The sequence below is a fragment of the Salvelinus alpinus genome, chromosome 15, assembly GCF_045679555.1.
Source record: "Salvelinus alpinus chromosome 15, SLU_Salpinus.1, whole genome shotgun sequence".
Classification (NCBI taxonomy): Eukaryota; Metazoa; Chordata; class Actinopteri; order Salmoniformes; family Salmonidae; genus Salvelinus; species Salvelinus alpinus.
Window position 1 is genome coordinate 17,372,413 of NC_092100.1, and position 25,050 is coordinate 17,397,462.

The following is a 25,050-nucleotide window of genomic DNA, read 5'->3' on the forward strand; positions in this document are numbered from 1 at the left end:
CATAAAACGGTCAACCGAATCGTTTCCAGTCATCACTCCTCCTTCTAGGCTTTTTCTTCTCTTGACATTATATTGCGATTGGCAACTTTCATAAATTAGGTGCATTACCGCCACTGACCTCGTTGGTCTCTCAGTCACGCATGTGGGTATAACCAATGAGGAGATGGCACGTGGGTACCTGCTTCTATAAACCAATGAGGAAATGGGGGAGGCAGGACTTGCAGCGTGATCTGCGTCACAAATAGAACGGACTTCTATTTTAGCCCCTGGCAACGCAGACGCTCGTTGCTCACAAGCGCGAGCAGTGTGGGTGCAATAATTTAATAATATAGATTTCTAAATGTATTTTGCAACGCTCACGCACGTGACGCGAGCAGTGTAGTCAGCCTGTAAGACAGCACTACAGGGAGACAGGACAGACAGCTGATTGACCTCGCAGTGCCAGACCACGTGTAACAACACCTGCACTGGATCGTTACAGCCGAACATCACACCTACAGGATGGCAACAACAACAACTGCCCGAGTTACACCAGGAACGCACAATCTTTCCATCAGTGCTCAGACTGTCCGCATTAGGCTGAGAGAGGCTAGACTGAGGGCTTGTAGGCCTGTTGTAAGGAGTTCCTTACCAGACATCACCGGCAACAGCCTATGGGCACAAACTCACTGTCGCTGGACCAGACAGGACTGGAAAAAAGTGTTCTTCACTGACGTTTTTAGTTTAATAGACAAAATGTTTATGGGGGACTGGTATGATCTGTTAAATAATCCAAATGCTAAATAATTTGAACTGAAGTTAGTTTAAAGCACATTGACCGTACACCTAATTTCTTCAACAGCCTTGTTTTCAAAGCCACCATTCCATAAACATCCTGTCACTTGTCAGTGGCTCTGATTTTCTACCACTGCTCTTCCGATTTGTGCCGGTCGAGCCGCGGAGCTTAGAGCAAAAGGGCTGTGAATGGTTTTTTATTGCCTCCATGATCAGGCAGGCCTGAGGGCCAATAACTGCATTCCCAGAACAGAGCTGGGGAAACTGGGCTAGAGCTTGGGAGGGGTGCCCGGGACCTTCTGACGACTCAATTACAGGCTGAACTGACCCTCTTCACTGATCCTTGAGGAAGACAAGGTGGGGGATGGGAGGACGTCTGGAGAGAGGTTGAGAGCCTCTGACACAGAATGCAGCCCATGGACACCCTCGGGGGAGACAGAGTTGACATCCATCTATAAATTTCGGCGTGGTGGTTGTGTTCATAGTTGTTCATAGTTGACTAGTGCAAGTGTTACGGGCTGTTTATTTACTGTATGAAAATAGACCGCAGTCTAAAGTTTGTGGTTTTCTCTTGTTTTGCTACTGGGGTTGTTGAATAGTCCAAATCTGATGATGTCATTAAAGATTATTTTCAATTAAATTTCCATTGTAATATTTAAATAATGGAGTTGACTAAAAAACCACATAGCAAATTACATAAAATAAATAGGTTGTTGATGTTGAACTTTATCATCTAGCCTAATTATAAGCCTGGTCGCCAGTCTCTGTTTAGTGCTAACATTCCAGTCTATGTACTCCGTGTCAAGTGCCAAAAATGTTTAGCATGACAGGAGTGGAATGCACATAAGCAGTGCATTATCGCTTAACAAATAAATTCCTGTCTTCTTTAGCGAGGCCTGCATTGAACACCCTCACAACAATGGCATGCTAAAACCCGAATCATTAGATTCATTCTCACATTTCAATACTCGCCTGCTGCTTCTTGACTTGATATACTGCTCGATTATTTTCAAGGAAGAATTTATTACCTGAAAACAGCTCTCTGGGCTAGTGGTGTTTTCTGACAGCCCAATCATTTCAGTTCCAGAGCAGTGTTGATCAGCTCTGAGGCTTTGCAGATGGTGGTCAGCAATGGGGAGTGTGCCTTTCCAGCTGTGTGAGTGAAATGTGTGTTTTTGTGTGTTTAATAAATAAAACCGCTGAACAACACCCAGCATGACCCTCTCAGCCTTCTCTTTAGAAAGTCAGATGACTGCCATATAATGACGCAAACCAACAAACTCGACAGAGGTAAATAACACCAAGCTCCAACCCTAAAAAACAAGAGATTGCACTGCCAAAAAAGATCTGGCAAGGCCATGGTTCCATTTAGTTATCCCAGAAGACAGTTCAATAAAAGTGCTGTTGAACGTCGTTACTTCCTCCATCCGGCCAAAACTGATAGACAGCCAACCAGTCACAGTGGCTGAATAAACAGAAACATCCTATTAAAACAAAATGAGTTCGCAACCTGCCCAGTGATGCAACCAAATCCCAGTTCTCTAAAAGCACTTAATGAACAGAAAGGGACTCCACCGTCACACTGAGTGGGTGCTGTGGCCCATAGAAAGACCAGACGCCTCAATGTGATGGTAACTCCACGGAGAAAAAAACAACTCTCTACTTTGAGAGCTCAGCTCCCTTATAGTCATTAACTGTATCTTTGAACACATTATCTTCATTCTTTTAACAATTAGCTTAGTAGATCTGCTTCCAACAGACTTCCAACATGGCGCGGTTGTCAGGTGATTTGTGACGCAACTGCAAGCCCTCTATATCTGCTTCACAAAGTAATATTAAGAGCAAACATAAATAAACACATCAGCGTACCACTACACAACAGCCAAAGCTGAACCCAAAGCATAGAGCAAGAAGGGAATTGAGTTTGGCGTCTGCCGTTGGCGCCCAGTAAGAGAGACGGAGAGCACGAGCAGACAAAGCCGGCACCTGGAGCATAGTACAGGCTGAAGGGCATGCATGTCAAACCGTACACTCCATGACCTCAAGGAAGGGCAACAGTGGAAAGGTTTTCTAACACGGGCCGGGGGGCAGGGTGATGTATAATCTTGGTCAACCCAGAAGTAAAATCTTGCGTCATTGGGTCAGATGTGTGCTTAACTTCTGGGTCTATACGTGTTAGAAATTGAGAGTTCCAGCAGTTTACAAAGTCTCCACCCTCGCAAAAGGAAACTGAGCCAAATCCCCCTCCCCTTCTGATCCGTGTGGGCAAACGCACAAAGTACTCGAAGCGAAGACGTTTAAGCACCGCATTCACCCAATCCTGAAAAGTCTATATAACGAGTGACGAAAACCCAAAGACTGGAACTACTGCAGCTCGTTATCTCATGCATCCCATTCAGTCTCGGCAGATTAGGTGATGTATGACTCAGGGTGTTGGGGGAGAAATCAATGTCTCAACGGCTGAACTGAAGAGATGGGTTTGGACCACTGAGGTGAGACAAGGGTTTGTTGAGACGAGGGGTCATTCAAGCTTACCTTTGTGGTTGATGCTACGGCTGCTCTGCTTGCTTTGGATGTCCCAGTCGTATGGTCTCGTCGTGGGAGCCCGAGAGGAGGAGAGTGCCGTCCATAGACACAGACAGACAGGTCACTAGCTTCCTGTGGAGGGTTGAGTGGAAAGGGAGATCACCACTTAATAAAATAGGTTTCTCAAACATCATGTTTGGGGTCAACATTTGTCTAAGCTTTTCCATTATTAACCAAGTAAATAATGGATGTAATCTAGAGTCACACAAAATCTCAATTTCAGCAAGTGCGTTATATCAGATGTTTTATTTCTCCAGTTCTGATCGGATTCTTTCTCCTGATTTCTTAAATGCTATTGTTAGTTTCCTTACAAATGACATGCGTCTCTAGGCTTTAGTCCAGTTACATCACAAGGGAGGACAAAAGCCATTGCTGGAGGAAAAAAACCTAGCATTTCAAATCAAATCAAAATCACATCAAATGTATTTGTCACATACACATGGTTAGCAGATGTTAATGCGAGTATAGCGAACCTGTTTTCTTACAGCAGAGTTTCAGCATTGTTATCTTGCTTCTGTTCACACATTACAGACAACCGAATTACCATGTATGCACATTCCAGGTATGGTACCAAAACAGGGATATACACTATACAGTGGGGAGAACAAGTATTTGATACACTGCCGATTTTGCCGATTTGTAATTTTGTAATTTTTGTAATTTTTATCATAGGTACACTTCAACTGTGAGAGACGGAATCTAAAACAAAAATCCAGAAAATCACATTGTATGATTTTTAAGTAATTAATTCGCATTTTATTGCATGACATAAGTATTTGATACATCAGAAAAGCAGAACTTAATATTTGGTACAGAATCCTTTGTTTGCAATTACAGAGATCATACGTTTCCTGTAGTTCTTGACCAGGTTTGCACACACTGCAGCAGGGATTTTGGCCCACTCCTCCATACAGACCTTCTCCAGATCCTTCAGGTTTCGGGGCTGTCGCTGGGCAATACGGACTTTCAGCTCCCTCCAAAGATTTTCTATTGGGTTCAGGTCTGGAGACTGGCTAGGCCACTCCAGGACCTTGAGATACTTCTTACGGAGCCACTCCTTAGTTGCCCTGGCTGTGTGTTTCGGGTCGTTGTCATGCTGGAAGACCCAGCCACGACCCATCATCAATGCTCTTACTGAGGGAAGGAGGTTGTTGGCTAAGATCTCGCAATACATGGCCCCATCCATCCTCCCCTCAATACGGTGCAGTCGTCCTGTCCCCTTTGCAGAAAAGCATCCCCAAAGAATGATGTTTCCACCTCCATGCTTCACGGTTGGGATGGTGTTCTTGGGGTTGTACTCATCCTTCTTCTTCCTCCAAACACGGCGAGTGGAGTTTAGACCAAAAAGCTCTATTTTTGAATCATCAGACCACATGACCTTCTCCCATTCCTCCTCTGGATCATCCAGATGGTCATTGGCAAACTTCAGACGGGCCTGGACATGCGCCTGCTTGAGCAGGGGGACCTTGTGTGCGCTGCAGGATTTTAATCCATGACGGCGTAGTGTGTTACTAATGGTTTTCTTTGAGACTGTGGTCCCAGCTCTCTTCAGGTCATTGACCAGGTCCTGCCGTGTAGTTCTGGGCTGATCCCTCACCTTCCTCATGATCATTGATGCCCCACGAGGTGAGATCTTGCATGGAGCCCCAGACCGAGGGTGATTGACCATCATCTTGAACTTCTTCTATTTTCTTCTATTTTCTAATAATTGCGCCAACAGTTGTTGCCTTCTCACCAAGCTGCTTGCCTATTGTCCTGTAGCCCATCCCAGCCTTGTGCAGATCTACAATTTTATCCCTGATGTCCTTACACAGCTCTCTGGTCTTGGCCATTGTGGAGAGGTTGGAGTCTGTTTGATTGAGTGTGTGGACAGGTGTCTTTTATACAGGTAACGAGTTCAAACAGGTGCAGTTAATACAGGTAATGAGTGGAGAACAGGAGGGCTTCTTAAAGAAAAACTAACAGGTCAGTGAGAGCCGGAATTCTTACTGGTTGGTAGGTGATCAAATACTTATGTCATGCAATAAAATGCAAATGAATTACTTAAAAATCATACAATGTGATTTTCTGGATTTTTGTTTTAGATTCCGTCTCTCACAGTTGAAGTGTACCTATGATAAAAATTACAGACCTCTACATGCTTTGTAAGTAGGACAACCTGCAAAATCAGCAGTGTATCAAATACTTGTTCTCCCCACTGTATATACAAAAGTATTTGGACACCCCTTCAAATTAGTGGATTCGACTATTTCAGCCACACCCGTTGCGGATGTGTATAAAACCGAGCACACAGCCATGCAATCTCCATAGACAAACATTGGCAGTAGAATGGTATTACTGAAGAGCTCAGTGACTTTCAACGTGGCACCATCATAGGATGCCAGCCACCTTTCCAACAAGTCAGTTTGTCAAATTTCTGCCCTGCTAGAGCTGCCCCGGTCAACTGTAAGTGCTGTTATTGTGAAATGGCAACGTCTAGGAGAAACAACATCTCAGCCGCGAAGTGGTAGGTCACACAAGCTCCCAAAATGGGACAAACAAGTGCTGAAGCCAGTAGCGCATAAAAATATGTCCTCGGTTGCAACACTCACAACCGAGTTCCAAACTACCTCTGGAAGTAACGCCAGCACAAGAACTATTGGGAACTGTCGGGAGCTTGAAGAAATTTCCATGGCCGAGCAGCCTCACACAAGCCTAAGACCACCATGCGCAATGCCAAGTGTCGGCTTGCATGGTGTAAAGATCGCCGTCATTGAACTCTGGAGTGATGAATCATGCTTCACCATCTAGCAGTTCGACGGCTGAAGCTGGGTTTGGGTAGATGGCAGGAGAACGCTACCTACCCCAAAGCATAGTGCCAACTGTGAAGTTTGGTGGAGGAGGAATGGGGCTGTTTTTCATGGTTTGGGCTAGGCCCCTTAGTTCCAGTGAAGGGAAATCTTAATGCTACAGCAAACAATGGCATTCTAGACAATTCTGTACTTCCAACTTTGTGGATGGCCATTTCCTGTTTTGGCATGACAATGCACCCGTGCACAAAGTGAGGTCCATACAGAAATGGTTTGTCGAGATTGGTGTGGAAGAACTTGACTGGCCTGCACAGAGCACTGACCTCAACCCCATCGAAGACCTTTGGGATGAATTGTAACGCCGAATGCAAGCCAGGCCTAATCGCCCAATATCAGTGCCCAACCTCACTAATGCTCTTGTGGCTGAATGGAAGCAAGTCCCCGCAGCAATGTTCCAACATCTAGTGGTAAGCCTTCCCAGAAGAGTGGAGGCTGTTATAGCAGCAAAGGGGAGACCAACTCCATATTAATGCCCATGATTTTGGAATGAGATGTTCGACGAGCAGATGTCCACATACTTTTGGTCAAGTAGTGTATTAAGCACCAAACAAGTCAAGTGGCAAAATTCAATTTTGCAGACGCTCCATTCCGAGAATGGTAAATTACTGTAATTAATACATGCATTAACAGAAATGTATGCAACCAAATGACAGGGATTAAGAGTAAATAGTCTGTTTTACAAACGGTAGGCTACAACATGGGCATTCATAAAGGTGCATTGTGGCTGACACTGTAGGCTATAGCCTAGGCTACTATTCTGCAGGGATAGAAGGGCAGCATTTTTGTTTTGCCTCGCCTAGGGCAGCATATGGGCCAGGACTGGGTCTCATCAACGTTGATTAGTCTAAAGATTAAGAAAAGATTCTGTGTGAAATTATACCAGTAGTAGCAAGTAGCAAGCAATGAAAACGGGAATTGTATAAAAGAAAGGACAGTTGGAACGAGGAGATGTAGAATGTTTAATAGACAGATTAAGTTAGCAAAACAATTGCTTATAATCATTAGTAAACACTCCCGCTAAAAGGTAAAGTTCATCTACATGAAAACAAAAGTAAATAAATATTTGTTTCCTTAAAATGGTTGTAGTATAGGCCTATTTAAAAACGGGTTTGACGGTTACAGTGCATTCAGAAAGTATTTAGACCCTTTAATATTTTGTTACATTACAGACTTATTATAAAATGTATTACAGATTTTTTCCCCCTCATCAATCTACACACAATATCCCATAAAGACAAAGCGACAAGCCTCAATGTTCTTGAGTGGCCCAGTCATAGCCCGGACTTGTACCCGATCGAGCATCTCTGGAGAGACCTGAAAATAGCTGTGCAGCAATGCTCCCCATCCAACCTGACAGAGCTTGAGAGGATCTGCAGAGAAGAATGGGAGAAACCCCCCAAATACAGATGTCAAGCTTGTAGCATCATACCCAAGAAGACCCAAGGCTGTAATCGCTGCCAAAGGGGCTTCAACAAAGTACTGAGTAAAGGATCTGAACAAATATAGTACCAGTCAAAAGTCTGGACACACCTACTCATTGCAGTATTTTTTATTTAATTTTTTACTATTTTCTACATTGAAGAATAATAGGGAAGACACCAACTATGAAATAACACATATGGAATCATGTAGTAACAAAAAAAAAACTGTTAAACAAATCAAAATATATTATATATTTGCGATTCTTCAGTCAAATAAAATGTTATTGGTCACATACACATGGTTAGCAGATGTTATTGCGAATGTAGCGAAATGCTTGTGCTTCTAGTTCTGACAGTGCAGCAATATCTAACAAGTCATCTAACAATTCCACAACAACTACCTAATACACACAAATCTAAGAGAAGGGATGGAATAAGAATATGTACATATAAATATATGGATGGGCCATGACCGACCGGCATAGACGAGATGCAAAAGATGGTATAAAATACAGTATATACATACGGGATGAGTAATTTAAGAAACATGATTTATTACATCATTATTAAAGTGGCATTAATAAAGTGACTAGTGATCCATTTGTTAGAGTGTCTAATGATTTCAAGTCTGTATGTAGGCAGCAGCCTCTCTGTGTTAGTGATGGCTGTTTAACAGTCTGATGGCCTTGATAGAAGCTATTTTTCAGTCTCTCGGTCCCAGCTTTGACGCAACTGTACTGACCTCGCCTTCTGGATGGTAGCGGGGTGAACAGGCAGTGGCTCGGGGGTTGTTGTCCTTGATTATCTTTTTGGCCTTCCTGTGACATCGGGTGCTGTAGGTGTCTTGGAGGGCAGGTAGTTTGCTCCCGGTGATGCGTTGGGCAGACCGCACCACCCTCTGGAGAGACGTGCGGTTGTGGTCGGTGCAGTTGCCGAACCAGGCAGTGATACAGCCCGACAGGATGCTCTCTATTGTGCATCTGTTAAATTTCTTCAGCCTCCTGAGGTTAAAGAGGCGCTGTTGCGCCTTCTTTACCACACTGTCTGTGTGGGTGGACCATTTCAGTTTGTCCGTGATGTGTATGCCGAGGAACTTAAACCTTTCCACCTTCTCCACTGCTGTCCCGTCGATGTGGATAGGGGGGTGCTCCCTCTGCTGTTTCCTGAAGTCCATGATCATCTCCTTTGTTTTGTTGAATTTTAGTGAGAGGTTGTTTTCCTGACACCACACTCCGAGTGCCCTCACCTCCTCCCTATTGGCTGTCTAGTCGTTGTTGGTGATCAAGCCTACAACTTTTGTGTCGTCTGCAAACTTGATGATCAAGTTGGAGGCGTGCATGGCCATGCAGTCATGGTTAGCCACCCTTTACCTTGATGACAGCTTTAACTTCTTCTCTGCAGATCCTCTCAAGCTATGTCAGCTTGGATGTTGAGCATCGCTGCACAGCTATTTTCAGATCTCTCCAGTAGTTCGATCCGGTTCAAGTCCAGACTCTGGCTGGGCCATTCAAGGACATTCAGAAACCACTTCTGCGTTGTATTGGCTGTGTGCTTAGAGACGTTGTCCTGCTGGAAGGTGAACCTTCGCCACAGTCTGAGGTCCTGAGCGCTCTGGAGTAGGTTTTCATCAAAAATCTCTCTGTAGTTTGCTCAGTTCATCTTTCCCCTCTGAGTCTCCCAGTCCTTGCCGGTAAAAAAAATCCCCACAGCATGATGCTGCCACCTGGATGGTGCCAGGTTTCCTCCAGACATGAAACTTGGCTTTCAGGCAAAAGAGTTCAATCAGACCAGAGAATCTTGTTTCTCATGGTCTGAGAGTCCTTTAGGTGCCTTTTGGGAACCTCCAAGCGGCTGTCATGTGCCTTTTACTGAAGAGAGGCTTCTGTCTGGCCTCTCTACCATAAAGGCCTGATTGGTGGAGTGCTGCAGAGACGGTTGTCCTTCTGGAAGGTTCTCCCATCTCCACAGAGGAACTACGGAGCTCTGTCAGAGTGACCATCGGGTTATTGGTCACTTCCCTAAGCAAGGAACCTCTCCCCCGATTGCTCAGTTTGGCCGGGCGGCCAGCTCTAGGAAGAGTCTTGGTGGTTCAAAACTTCTTCCATTTAAGAATGATGGAGGCCACTGTGTTCTTGGGGACCTTCAATGCTGCAGACATTTTTGGTACCCTTCCCCAGATCTGTACCTCGACACAATCCTGTCTCGGCGCTCTACGGACAATTCCTTCAACCTCATGGCTTGGTTTTTGCTCTGACATGCAGTGTCAACTGTGGGACCTTATATAGGCGTGTGTGCCTTTCAAAATCATGTCCAATCAATTGAATTTACCACAGGTGGAATCCAATCAAGTTGTAGAAAAATCCCAAGGATGATCAATGGAAACAGGAAGCACCTGAGCTCAATTTCGAGTCTCATAGCAAAGGGTCGGAATACTTATATAAATAAGGTATCCGATAATTTTTAATACATTTGCAAACATTTCTAAAAACTTATTTTCACTTCTTCGTTATGGGGTATTGCGTGTAGATTGACGAGGAAAAATAATTATTTAATCTATTTTAGAATAAGGCTGTAATGTAACAAAATATGGAAAAGTCAAGGGGTCTGAATACTTTCCGAATGCACTGTATATGCCAAGAAGTATGCTTTGTAATGGTTTGTAACTTAAGCTTCATGCATTGTATGTGAATCCATTCATTGTACAATGTTAATGAAATATCTGCCTTTGATAAATACAATTCTCAGACGAATTCTTGCTAGTCAACGTCAACTCATTGCCTAATCCTTGCTTGTAAATTGAAATGATCTTTATGGAGTCATATAACAATTAGCCTAATAAAATGCTTGTCTTATTACGAGTCGCATGTGATGTATATATAATATACTGTATATCAAACATATACACATATCAAATATTACTACACTACAATGCCAGGATAGTGCCTTCGATTCCCAGGACCACCCATATGTAAAATGTATGCCGCATGACTAAGTTCGCTTTGGAAAAAAGTGTCTGCTAAATGGCATATATTAAATAGAAGAGCCCTTGAAGGCAGCCCACCTGTGTTCTTTGAAAACCTGGTTACCCTCGTTGTCCGACTGGAATGTCTTATCCCGACTTAGGCTCTGCAGATCAGAAGAAAGAAGTCAACAGAAGTTCATCAGAGTAAGCAAACCTCAAACTTCTGATAGTTGTTTTTCATTCCCAGAGCTAATTAGCTTGCGTCTCAGGTACACTCACTAACATGTTCCCCCCTCTCCTCTATTAAGTTGGCAGGGAATTTGTGGCCTTGTCCAGCCTCTTAATGGTTTGATGGATTGACTTAATTGCTTTAATTAGGGATGCGGTTGCATCAGACAGGCAGCAAGGAAGGGAGGACTGGACACCGCTGGACTTGACTATGACCAACTTTAATCATTACATCACTTCTATACTGCCTATTTTGAGGGCACTCAATTAAACATGACAAGTGGACTTGAAAGGGATTTGGTTAATAGTTAATAATTTTGTCTGTGTAGAAGCCTGGCCTGGGCTTGATACTCTGGCCAGAACACTGAAATTCAAATCATTAAGCGAAGGTTTGAGTGGGAGGGAAGCATGGGTGTATCATTTCACACGACTCCATTAACTCAAATGTTGGAAGTGGAATGAAAAATACAGTAATTAGTCTAATCCACCACCGATGAAGGATGAAATAAATACAAAATTGTGACATTAGCCTGTTAAAATGTTAAAATCAAGTGCTTAAATCCGTGAGGGATGTCCGGAACCATTTAGCAAGAAAATTATGTATTTTCTATGGCAAAAAAGTCTTGTCAGGATTACATTTCAAAACCTTCACACTGCAGGAAAAGGAAACAGCTGGTTGCTGCTGGCTCACAGTGGGGAAGAGAATTCTCAGCCTGTCTGTCTGTCACTAGGCCTATTTATCCAAATGTGACAATTCTGGCCTCACTGTCTCATCTCCTGCTGAACAATTTTGACAAGGGGGGAAGTAAACCGCACAACAAACTCAGCTCTCACTCAGAATGCATAAGAACTTCTGCCCAGCTAGGGTATGAAATCCCCTTTATTAAACAATGATCCAAAGGCACATTCACAGTTAAGCTGTCTAGGAAATGAATAACCCTCTCCAAATCGGGTAAACAGCACAATTAGGGGAGCAGGAAAAGACGTGCTGGTGAAGCGTTAATGCCTTTTGGATGCTGACTGTAGAGGTGGCAGTTTCAATATTATATTCAGAATAACATTTTAAGCTGTATCAGGAGATGTGGTTGCTGCTGTCCAAATACAGTATACAGGTAGTTTTAATACAAAGTGATCCCACTCTTTGTTAAAAATAAACCACAATATGTTCAGATATGCAACAACCCTAATGGATTCAGACAAATTATGTAAAAATGAATACATAAAAAATGAAAAATATCAAACATTTGTGATGGAATCCAGTTGGCCCAAAGTAATAACGCTCACTTTCAAGACAAGCAGTCATTCAGAGTGTCAAGCAATGTTAACCAGAAAGAGGGAAGAGATGTCTTTATCAAAGATGTACAAACTCATCAATTTAGAGGATTAAACCACAATATCCATTCTCAATCCAAACAAGGAAAGAATGAGATACAGATGATCTGCAATTTCTTTAGAATGAATGACAAAGAATGCGGCATAATGAGGTAGATCATTATAATTTAAGAGCTAGGGGGAAGCCAGAGGGAAGAGGAAATGGTGGAGCAGTAAAAAGCTGTGATTTCACTCACTAGCATCTATAGACTTAACTTTAACCATAGAAAGCAACAATGCAGAGTTAATGTAATTGATTTAATGCAGAGCGGGGCTATAAAAGCGGTCTTCTCTCTCCAATTATCTTAATTATCCAATTGATCTTTAAGATGCAGCATTCCTAAATAATTAAGCTTCTAAAGACTGGTTGGAAGTCCAAGGTGTGCGAGTCAATGGGGTAGCGGCTTGGCTTTCAAAATCTTTAAAGGCCCAATGCAGACGGTTTTATATCAATATCAAATCATTTCCGGGTAACAATTAAGTACCCTACTGTGATAGTTTTCCATTAAAATTGACAAAAATTGCTTTTTAGTTTCTCAAGGAAGAATTTTGCTAAGACTGTCTGGGAGTGGTCTGCGTGGCGAGGGGTGAACTTAAAACTAGCTGTTATTGGCAGAGAGGTTTGGAACTCTTTGTTATTGGTCTATTGACATCACCATGCAGTAAATTGGTTACCAGGCAAGCCGAAACTCCTTCCCATGCAAACAGGATGATTAGAAGGTCCTGTGTACATTGTATTTTCAACCAGCAACTATCAGGAAATAACAATGATACATTTTTTTCAAACTTTCACAATGTTATTTTTCATTATCTGTCGTACAATATGATACAAAACACAGTGAAAACTTAATTTTGGCTGCACTGGGCCTTTAAAGGCAAGCAATAAAGATCTGAGGAACGTTAGCACACGAATAAGATATGATTAGAGATACAGGACCAAAGTAAAGGGGTCGGTAGGATTTAATAAGTCGAGCAACTCTTGTATCCAAACAGGATCTTGACCAGGGAAATGTTCTATCTCAATAATTACAGCTTGCAACAGGTCTTTTTAGCATACATGAATCATACTTCAATATGAATAAATGAAATTATATGCCGTCTCAGAAATCTTGTCATATCAATGACAATTTCATGACTTTAAGCCATTCTTCCTGAGGTCAAGTCATTCCACTACAACATTAAAAGCAATTATTGCTATACTTATGTAAAATAATTAAAATAACATAAGCGGTGTAGTCCCCTGACCAATAGCAGAATATTAGACGAAGTAATCTGAACCGTAGATAAAAAAATTCTAACAAAAACTAAAGGAGCAGTCTAGATCTATATGACCGTTTCTGTGAATATTGACATGCTCCCTGTCAGACTGACTGACTAACATTAACTTGTTTTTTGTATTAATAACCTGTGAGAGGACTGGAACAATAACCATGAGTCAGTGGTAGAGGGGGGCGTGTATCTGTATCACTCTTTCACAGAAGAGGGCTTTTCTCCACTCAAACCTGATGCTTCTGGGATATTGTTTGTTTGGCCATACATCCAAGTGCCACCCACAACATTTCCAGCGTCGCGGATTTGGGGGGGAGGAGTGGGGGGGGGGGGGGGGGGTGTACACAATTACAAAGTAAATGAGATGACGAGTAAGGAGGTTGAAATGTGCGAGTTTTAATTATCGATACATGGAGCAGTGAGACTCTGTCATTGAAGCACAGATTTGGAGGCACTCAGTCTGAACTTCCTGCAGGACTGTGAGAGGAAGAGAAAGGAGACAGGAAGTGTCTATAATGGGGGGTGATGCCTACGGGCAACCCGCCTGCACAAGGAGTGACTCACTCCCAGTTTTGTACGACTGCAAGAGCCAGAATGAGGGAAAATCAGGTTTTAAATAGAAGTGGGATATTCTAATGAGGGGAGGGGGATCCTTTCTTCTGCAAAAATGTTCCCATTAATTTCTGTCTTGTTTAATTGAGTCTTTTCTGCAAGTTTCTTTACCTGACGTGAAACTCATGACAAGTAGAAAGGAGAAGAGAGGACAAAGCTTGAACCTCAAACTAAACAACATCCATTGACGTCTTCTCTGATCCAGTTGGTTGTGTCGGTTACATACTCAATTTGGATTAATTCGGTGCAGCTTGACAAACACACATTGTTATGCACGGAAATGTGGCTTCCTGGGGCACAAAAGAAGCCCATCCTGCAAATAAACCATAAATCATGCCTAATACAAAAGTCCATCTTGTGTTAAATGATCTGTCAAAGCTGAAGAACAAAGATCCTGGTTAGCATGTTACAGTAAGTCTAGATGCACTAAACCGGGGGGGCTGTGACTCTGAACCATGACAGGCCTCCTTTCTCCTTGAAGAGAAGCTGTCAGAAAGGATCCCACTTGACCAGTGGCAGTTGGTGCCGTTCAAGATTAGGGGGGAGCATTTTTTTTTTAACGAGCATCGCATTATTTCTATTACAGCATATTGGATGACGGTCATTCATATTCCATTAACCCGTCGCAATGTAACAGACAGGTTTAGGCTACTACATGTTACTAGAATTTGCCCTATATCCATCATGAGGTTGCTACAACCTAGCCTGCAAATGAATGTTTATTACATAGGTGCACAGGTCGAGAGACAAATTTGCGTAATCAAGGTAACAGACAGTAACACATTCAATACCGCCTTGAACACCTTTGCCTGCATCTAGCTGATCTGGAGTGTAATCACACAAAAAATATAGAGTTTCTATTGGACAAATTCAGGTAGGTCCCTCCCGGTTTCATTTCCTCTGCTTTTGTTTAAGAAATGTTTTGCAACAGAATTGTCAGAAAGAATCACCTGCACACACAGTTTACTTTCATAGTAGCCACATACAGCATCATCACTTTGCTCGTTGTATAATTCCTTCTCGCATTTACGCGCTCTCCTCCTCTCACCTTTTCCCTTCGCTTGTAGACTTCAGTGCACAACACAACAGAGGTCTGTGACAAGGTACAAAAACCTCCTCAAGCCAAACCTTTACACCATAACCACTAACCGCTACACAGCCTACATCATTGCCACCATATTAACGTTATAGTCAACAAACTAGAACTTACGCGTTAATAAACCGTCAATTTTTGAAGAAAATAATTTGTTCAAAACTGTTCAAATATTGTCCTTCTCTCTGAGTCAACTACTCACCACACTTTATGCACTGCAGTGCTAGCTAGATGTAGCTTAAACTTTCAATACTAGATTCATTCTCTGATCCGTTGATTGGGTAGACAAGATGTTAGTTCAAACTGCAAGAGCTCTGTTGACTTCTGGAGGATGTCCTCAAACCTGTCATAATTACTTTGTGAGTCTAAGGAAGGGGCTGATAAGCATGAGCCTCCTAAGTTTTGTATTGGAGTTAATGAACCCAGAGGAGGACGGAAAATAGCTGTCCTCCGGCTACACCATGGTGCTACCCTAGAGAGTGCTGTTGAGGCTAATGTAGACCATTGCAAAACAGTGTGTTTTGAGCAGTTATTTGATGACGTGACTATATTTAGTATAGTTGTATCTAAAAAGGATAACTTTTAATGTTTCACTATTTACATTTTTCTGAAATTCCCTGAAGAGGATGGTCCTCCCCTTCCCCTCTGAGGAGCCTCCACTACACTTGACTAGTCTCATGGGAATGTACAGCAACCAGGAGCTACACAGGGAGAAAATAAGTCCCTCAAGAGGCATGGGTACAGACAACAGTCCCTGTGAAAGACCCCGATTATTTACAACCCAAACACACTGGTCATGCCAGTGACCCCCCCTTTCCCGTTTTCTACAATCTCTCCACCTTTCAGGCCAACAGTGGGGATTCACCCATACAAGGATGGTGCAATGCTTAGAAAGTTAATGGAAAATCAACAGTCGAGTGCTTTTAGAGAATCCGCACTACATGTGCAGAATTACAAATAGTGGTAGATTAACGTTGTATTTATATTTTCCCTTTCAACTGAAGAAGTCTTTCTCAGTGGCTTACTGTAAGTTGGAAAACCCAGGGTGAGCCCAAGTAAAGATACTATAGGGATGCTGCAGAGTAATGTTCTGGAAATGCCCTACCGATCTCCCACCAGATGAAGCTTTGTGCAAGCATAACCTGCCTTGACCTCCCCTGTGCACCAGAGAGATGTGGGCCGGTCCAAACATCAATCCCATTCCCCTCTTCACTAACAAACTTTAGCAGCTCTGTTCCATGCCAGCACTGAGGAGACACATCAAGGTGCTGTCAGCTGATCAGAGGGACACCTCTTACGAAGTTTACTGTATTTTCGTGCGTCACTAGAAATGTACAGGGCTAACTCATAGGGAATTGAGTCAAAGTTGTATTATAAGGCAACTGACACGTGGAGGGGGATTATTTTATTTGTAATGTTCTGAATTTATTTATTTTGTTTGTCAGTTGTGTGTACATGGAAAAAGTGTCCTGATGTGTGCCTTCACCTGTGAAAATTAAATAAAGTTTTCATTAAAATAATTAATAAATTAGGTAACGGGTTTGATGACAGTATATGGAAAGTTATTTTCATGTGCTGGAAATAAATGTGCTTATTTGACTCTATTCATCTGCAGTCTTCAAAGATACTAGTTGTGACCTGGGCTGGGCGGTATACCGTATTTTACGATAGGCCGGAACTGATGCACGGACCGGTTTGGACCGGTTTTACTTTACCTTCTATAATGGTATTTGAATGTTTGGTTTGTTAAATGTGATACGCAGTTTGCAACGTCCATTTTATAGTTTACTTCCCTTCTTGAGTTCTCCCTCGCCGCGCTCTCTTTCTGCATGCTGCTTCCACACAGACCTAGCCCCGCCCCGTCACTCAAGGAGCGCATTTGTTGTTCCTTCGACCACGAGACACTTGTGTTCAGTTTGCAACAATGTTGATGACAACGATGCTGTTTGCACTTTGCTTCTTAATATAACTACACTATTGGTTTGTGTTTCTTACATCTGCAAACAGCTAGTTTGTCCTTTATTAGCAAGTTGGGCCTAAATCTTGTTAGCCGCTAATGCTAATCGCTAGCTAGATAATAAAGTCAGAGCAAACTCAATTAGCTATCCAGCCTGATAATACCAGTGATGGTGTAGACCTAAATCTGCATGTGTTTTATGCAACAGTATCTTCTAAATCAAAGAGGAATAGGCAAAGCAAGAATATTTTAGCTACATGAAGTTGCTAAGAGAAAGCATTCAATGAAGCCAAAGATTATAGGGTCCCCTAGGAAACACATAAACACTATGGATCCTTTTAATGGCGTCAGACCGAGGCTCTGCATCTGTCCTCGTGCTCCTAGACCTTAGTGCTGCCTTTGATACCATCAATCACCACATTCTTTTGGAGAGATTGGAAACCCAAATTGGTCTACACGGACAAGTTATGGCCTGGTTTAGATCTTATCTGTCGGAAAGATATCAGGTTGTCTCTGTGAATGGTTTGTCCTCTGACAAATCAACTGTACATTTCGGTGTTCCTCAAGGTTCCGTTTTAGGACCACTATTGTTTTCACTATATATTTTACCTCTTGGGGATGTCATTCGAAAATATAATGTTAACTATCACTGCTATGCGGATGACACACAGCTGTACAATGAAACATGGTGAAGCCCCGAAATGGCCCTCGCTAGAAGCCTGTGTTTCAGAGATAAGGAAGTGGTTGGCTGCAAACTTTCTACTTTTAAACTCGGACAAAACAGAGATGCTTGTTCTAGGTCCCAAGAAACAAAGAGATCTTCTGTTGCATCTGACAATTAATCTTGATGGTTGTAAAGTCGTCTCAAATAAAACTGTGAAGGACCTCGGCGTTACTCTGGACCCTGATGTCTCTTTTGACGAACATATCAAGACTGTTTCAAGGACAGCTTTTTTCCATCTACGTAACATTGCAAAAATCCCAAAATTATGCAGAAAAACGTATCCATGCTTTGTTACTTCTAGGTTAGACTACTGCAATGCTATACTTTCCGGCTACCCGGATAAAGCACAAAATAAACTTCAGTTAGTGCTAAATACGGCTGCTAGAATCCTGACTAGAACCAAAAAATTGTATCATATTACTCCAGTGCTAGCCTCCCTACACTGGCTTCCTGTTAAGGCAAGGGCTGATTTCAAGGTTTTACTGCTAACCTACAAAGCATTACATGGGCTTGCTCCTACCTATCTTTCTGATTTGGTCCTGCCGTACATACCTACATGTACACTACGGTCACAAGACGCAGGCCTCCTAATTGTCCCTAGAATTTCTATGCAAACAGCTGGAGGCAGGGCTTTCTCCTATAGAGCTCATTTTTATGGAATGGTCTGCCTACCCATGTGAGAGATGCAGACTCGGTCTCAACCTTTAAGTCTTTACTGAAGACTCATCTCTTCAGTTGGTCATATGATTGAGTGTAGTCTGGCCCAGGAGTGTGAAGGTGAACGGAAAGGCTCTGGAACGGAAAGGCAACGAACCGCCCTTGCTGTCTCTGCCTGGCCGGTTCCCCTCTCTAACCCTATTACAGGGGCTGAGTTACTGGCTTACTGGTGCTCTTTCATGCCGTCTCTAGGAGGGGTGCGTCACTTGAGTGGGTTGAGTCACTGACGTGATCTCCCTGTCTGGGTTGGCGCCCCTCCCCCCCTTCCTTGGGTTGTGCCGTGGCGGAGATCTTTGTGGGCTATACTCGCCCTTGTCTCTGGATGGTAAGTTGGTGGTTGAAGATATCTGTGCTTTGGCAAAGTGGGTGGGGTTATATCCTTCCTGTTTGGCCCTGTCCGGGGGTATCATCGGATGGGGCCACAGTGTCTCCTGACCCCTCCTGTCTCAGCCTCCAGTATTTATGCTGCAGTAGTTTATGTGTCGGGGGGCTAGGGTCAGTCTGTTATATCTGGAGTACTTCTCCTGTCTTATCCAGGGTCCTGTGTGAATTTAAGTATGCTCTCTCTAATTCTCTCTCTCTCTCTCGGAGGACCTGAGCCCTAGGACCATGCCTCAGGACTACCTGGCATGATGACTCCTTGCTGTCCCCAGTCCACCTGGTCGTGCTGCTGCTCCAGTTTCAACTGTTCTGCCTGCGGCTATGGAACCCTGACCTGTTCACCGGACGTGCTACCTGTCCCAGACCTGCTGTTTTCAACTCTCTAGAGACAGCAGGAGCGGTAGAGATACTCTTAATGATCGGCTATGAAAAGCCAACTGACATTTACTCCTGAGGTGCTGACTTGCTGCACCCTTGACAACTACTGTGATTATTATTATTTGACCGTGCTGGTCATTTATGAACATTTGAACATCTTGGCCATGTTCTGTTATAATCTCCACCCGGCACAGCCAGAAGAGGACTGGCCACCCCTCATAGCCTGGTTCCTCTCTAGGTTTCTTCCTAGGTGTTGGCCTTTCTAGGGAGTTTTTCCTAGCCACCGTGCTTCTACACCTGCATTGCTTGCTGTTTGGGGTTTTAGGCTGGGTTTCTGTACAGCATTTTGAGATATCAGCTGATGTAAGAAGGGCTATATAAATACATTTGATTTGATCCTATATGGTCACAATAACTCCTCCCTGGCATTTTCATTTGTTGTCATGTCAAATACTGTATTCAAAGTGCCCACTATTATATTCTAACTATATAATTAGAATAATCATTCTATTTCCATGATTCCAACAGTTCACTCAAGTGTTTTTCTCTAAATCTCAAGTCAAATCGCAATTGCAACATTTGGTTAAAAATAAGGCCTAGATTGTTTGCCCATTTTGTGCAGCCCTACGTGGCAGTATGGAAATTATCTCAAATTAACACAGGAAATGCATACGTTTATGAAAATGCAGAATTTTTTTGGTTTTGTTTTGAACAGTATAAAACAATCCATGGATGAATACCCATTGCAATCATTTAGAATGTGCAAATTAATTAAAAAAAACAGAAGTACCTTATTTACATAAGTATTCAGACCCTTTGCTATTAGAATTGAAATTGCTCTCAGGTCCATCCTGTTTCGATTGATGATCCTGATCCTGTGGTAAATTCATTGATTGGATATGATTTGGAAAGGCACACACCTTTCTATATAAAGGTCCCACAGTTGACAGTGAATGTCCGAGCAAAAAACAAGCCATGAAGTCGACTGAATTGTCCATAGAGCTCAGGATTGTGTCGTGGCACAGATCTGGGGAAGGGTACCAAAAAATGTCTGCAGCATTGAAGGTCCCCAAGAACACAGTGGACTCCATCATTCTTAAATGGAAGAAGTTTTGAACCACCAAGACTTTTCTTAGAGCTGGCCGCCCGGCCAAACTGAGCAATCAACCCGTTGGTCACTCTGACAAAGCTCCAGAGTTCCTCTGTGGAGATGGGAGAACCTTCCAGAATGACAACCATCTCTGCAGCACTCCACCAATCAGGCCTTTATGGTAGAATGGCCAGACGGAAACCACTCCTCAGTACAAGGCACATGAGAGCCCGCTTGGAGTTTGACAAAAGGCACCTAAAGGACTCTCAGACCATCAGAAACAAGATTATCTGGTCTGATGAAACCAAAACTGAACACTTTGGCATTCACATCTTGAGGAAGAATGTCACCATGATGCTGCCACCATGAAGCATGGTAAAGCATCATGCTGTGGGGATGTCTTTCAGCGGCAGGGACTGGGAGACTAGTCAGGATCGAGGGAAAGATGAACAGAGCAAAGTACAGAAATATCCTTGATGAAAACCTGCTCCAGAATGCTCAGGACCTCAGATTTGGGCGAAGGTTCACCTTCCAACAGGACAACGACCCTAAGCACACAGCCAAGACAACACAGGAGTGGCTTCGGGACAAGTATCAATGTCCTAGAGTGGCCCAGCCATAGCCCGGACTTGAACACGGTCTTACATCTCTGGAGAGACCTGAAAATAGTTGTGCAGTGACACTCCCCGTCCAACCTGACAGAGCTTGAGAGGATCTGCAGAGAAGAATGGGAGAAACTCCCCAAACACAGGTGTGCCAAGCTTGTAACATCATACTCAAGAAGACTCGAGACTGTAATCGCTGCCAAAGGTGCTTCAACAAAGTACTGAGGAAAGGGTCTGAATACTTGAGTAAATGTGATATTTCAATTTTTTAAATTAAATTAATTCACTTTTTTTTTGTGCTTTTTATTATGGGGTATTGTGTGTAGATTAATAAGGGGGGAAAAAACGATTTAATCCATTTTAGAATAAGTCAAAACTCAAAGACAAAAAGTCAAGGGCTCTGAATACTTTCCCGAATGCACTGTATGTGGTGCCACCCTAGGGTCACGCACTACTCATAAAGCAAACTTTTATTATTAAAAAATATAAAATACTGCCAAACCATCCAATTATTATTATTATTTTTTTAAATACCGTGATATTATATTTTGCCCATATTGCCTAGCCCTAGTTGTGACGTCAGACTGAAATAAAAAATATCAGCGGACAATATGTACTGAATACACCAGGAGATAAAGTTATGACATGCAAACTCCATTTTAGAGATGGATACGCCAGTTCAAAGTCTCTTAGCTACGTCACTTTCTCTTGGTGCGTCGCCAGACTGTGGCCTAATGTACCCGCTGTATATCTGTTTTCCAATTTACTGTCACCCGTCTGAGCTCGCCCCTGTCCAGACACTGCTCTCCATGGGCACTATCCACAACGGGTTGGTTATTTATGGTAGGGCAACCTGTTTATAATGTACAGGAAGGCCACTGATGAAACCTTGACGTTATGAAACAAAAACCCATGTTCAAGTGAGCAAGGTTGCGCTTGATGGATGCTCGATTAAGGTAGACCCACAGTTTGTGAATTAAAGCCGTTGAGACGTTAACCCAAGGAAAGCTAAGGTGGGGAAGACAGAAAAAAAGATAGCTTACCGCCACAGAAGAGGTAGTACTCGCAGGGGTCAAGGGTCACTGACATGATGCCCACGTCAAAGAGAACAGACAGGAGCATCTCCCCTGAGGATAGCTCCCATAGCTATAGAGAGGTCGAGAGAAGAAAGGAGAGAGATAGAGGGAGAGGGATGCATGGATAAATTGAGCTGAGTTGTGGACATTGGTTAATTTCATCTTAAGGAAATACATTTTAAGGGCTGCTAACATAATACAGTGCTAAAACGTTAAGGGCTCACGTTAGGCTTGGGCGATACACCGTATACTGGTGTATTTCGACGGTATAACTTTCAATACCGAAAGAAATTGATTAAATGTGTATGTAAACTCAGCAAAAAAAGAAACGTCCTCTCACTGTCAAATGCATTTATTTTCAGCAAACTTAACATGTGTAAATATGTTAAGAACATAAGATTCAACAACTGAGACACAAACTGAACAAGTTCCACAGACATGTGACTAACAGAAATTGAATAATGTGCCCCTGAACAAAGGGGGAGGGGTCCAAATCAAAAGTAAAAGTCAATGCAGCTGGTGGCCACACCAGATACTAAGTACTGCAGTGCATCTCCTCCTCATGGAATGCACCAGATTTGCCAGTTCTTGCTGTGAGATGTTACCCCAATCTTCCACCAAGGCACCTGCAAGTTCCCGTCACATTTCTGGGGGGGGGGGGGGGGGAATTGGCCCTAGCCCTCACTCTCCGATCCAACAGGTCCCAGACGTGCTCAATGGGATTGAGATCCAGGCTCTTCGCTGGCCATGGCAGAACACTGACATTCCTGTCTTGCAGGAAATCACGCACAGAACGAGCAGTATGGCTGGTGGCATTGTCATGCTGGAGGGTCATGTCAGGATGAGCCTGTAGGAAAGGTACCACATGAGGGAGGAGGATGTCTTCCCTGTAACGCACAGCGTTGAGATTGCTCAGTCCGATGATGCTGTGACACACCGCCTCAGACCATGACGGATCCTCCACCTGGTGAGACAAAACCATGACTCGTCAGTGAAGAGCACTTTTTTCCAGTCCTGTCTGGTCCAGCGACGGTGGGTTTGTGCCCATAGGCGATGCTGTTGCCGGTGATGTCTGGTGAGGACCTGCTTTACAACAGACCTACAAGCTCTCAGTCCAGCCTCTCTCAGCCTATTGCGGACATTCTGCGCACTGATGGAGAGATTGTGCGTTCCTGGTGTAACTCGGGCAGTTGTTGCCATCCTGTACCTGTCCCGCAGGTGTGATGTTTGGATTTACCGATCCTGTGCAGGTGTTGTTACACATGGTCTGCCACTGCGAGGACGATCAGCTGTCCATCCTGTCTCCCTGTAGCGCTGTCTTGGGCGTCTCACAATACGGACATTGCAATTTATTGCCCTGGCCACATCTGCAGTCCTCATGACTCCTTGAAGCATGCCTTAGGCATGTTCACGCAGATGAGCAGGGACCCTGGGCATCTTTCTTTTGATGTTTTTCAGAGTCAGTAGAAAGGCCTCTTTAGTGTCCTAAGTTTTCATAACTGTGACCTTAATTGCCTACCGTCTGTAAGCTGTTAGTGTCTTAATGACCGTTCCACATGTGCATGTTTATTAATTGTTTATGGTTCATTGAACAAGCATGGAAACAGTGTTTAAACCCTTTACAATGAGGTTCTGTGAAGTTATTTGGATTTTTACGAATTATCTTTGAAAGACAGGCTCCTGAAAAAGGGACGTTTCTATTTTTGCTGAGTTCATGTATATATGGAGCACCCCCACCTTGCAAGGACAGTGGGGCTGCGTGCTACGCCACTGTTTATAACTATAAGTTAAGTATAATTATAAGAAATCTAAGATGTGTCAAATAAATTATATCCAGCTCTGGGCTCCAATCAAACAAATGTATTTATAAAGCCCTTCTTACATCAGCCGATGTCACAAAGCTGTGTACAGAAACCCAGCCTAAAACCCCAAACAGCAAGCAATGCAGATGTAGAAGCACGGTGGCTAGGAAAAACTCCATAGAAAGACAGGAATATAGGAAGAAAGCTAGAGAGGAGCCAGGCTCTGAGGGGTAACCAGTCGTCTTCTGGCTGTGCTGGGTTGAGATTATAACAGAACATGGCCAAGATGTTCAAAAGTTCATAGATGACCAGCAGGGTCAAATAATAATATTAATCACAGGGATTGTAGAAGGTGCAACAGGTCGGCACCTCAGGAGTAAATGTCAGTTGGCTTTTCATAGCCGATCATTCAGAGTTAGAGACAGCAGGTGCGGTAGAGAGAGAAAGTCGAAAACAGCAGGTCCGGGACAAGGTAGCACGTCCGGTGAACAGGTCAGTGTTTCATAGCTGCAGGCAGAACAGTTGAAACTGGAGCAGCAGCACAACCAGGTGGACTGGGGACAGCAAGGAGTCATCAGCTATGATTTGGTTTGATAACTTGCTAGCTAAGTGGCTAGATGTCAAGATCAAGTTTATTGGTTACAGCAGAGACATTCAATCCCCTCCTGGATCAAGATCCCTGGTGCCTAAATTGTTTTGTGCAACAACAACAACAAAAAGTATATATTTTTTAAATAGCATATTCTGTGCATATTCGGTAATACCATATACCCCAAATATGGTACAGAAACTGTTTGAAAATCTGGATAATGCCCAACAATAGCTCACGCTCTCTATGACAAAAAAAAGTGAGGGAGACCAAGAAGAGAACAAAGATAATGGTGTGTGAGCTCACACTGCAGGGCTGTTCCCCTGAACCTGTCTGTCTGAGAGGAGTGGGCCGTTTTAAAATACATCTTAGTCTGCAGAAAGTCTGCACATTTCTGTTCCAACCTCAACTTAATGACTTGGATAGATCAAATCATTTAGTGGCTATGACACTTAACGTCTTTTGCCAAGATCTTGAAGGCAATTCATTGAGTAAGGAGGGGGAAAAAACTGCTGAGGAACAAATTTTGGAAGTGGAAAGTATGTTACGTAAAAGGGGTGTAGGTT

The 25,050-nt window shown here is 43.2% G+C and overlaps 1 pseudogene; it reads right to left on the reverse strand.

Annotated features, from left to right (window-relative positions):
• LOC139540539 (WD repeat-containing protein 18-like) overlaps positions 1–25,050 on the reverse strand; it is a 76,099-nt pseudogene that overhangs the window by 26,692 nt on the left and 24,357 nt on the right.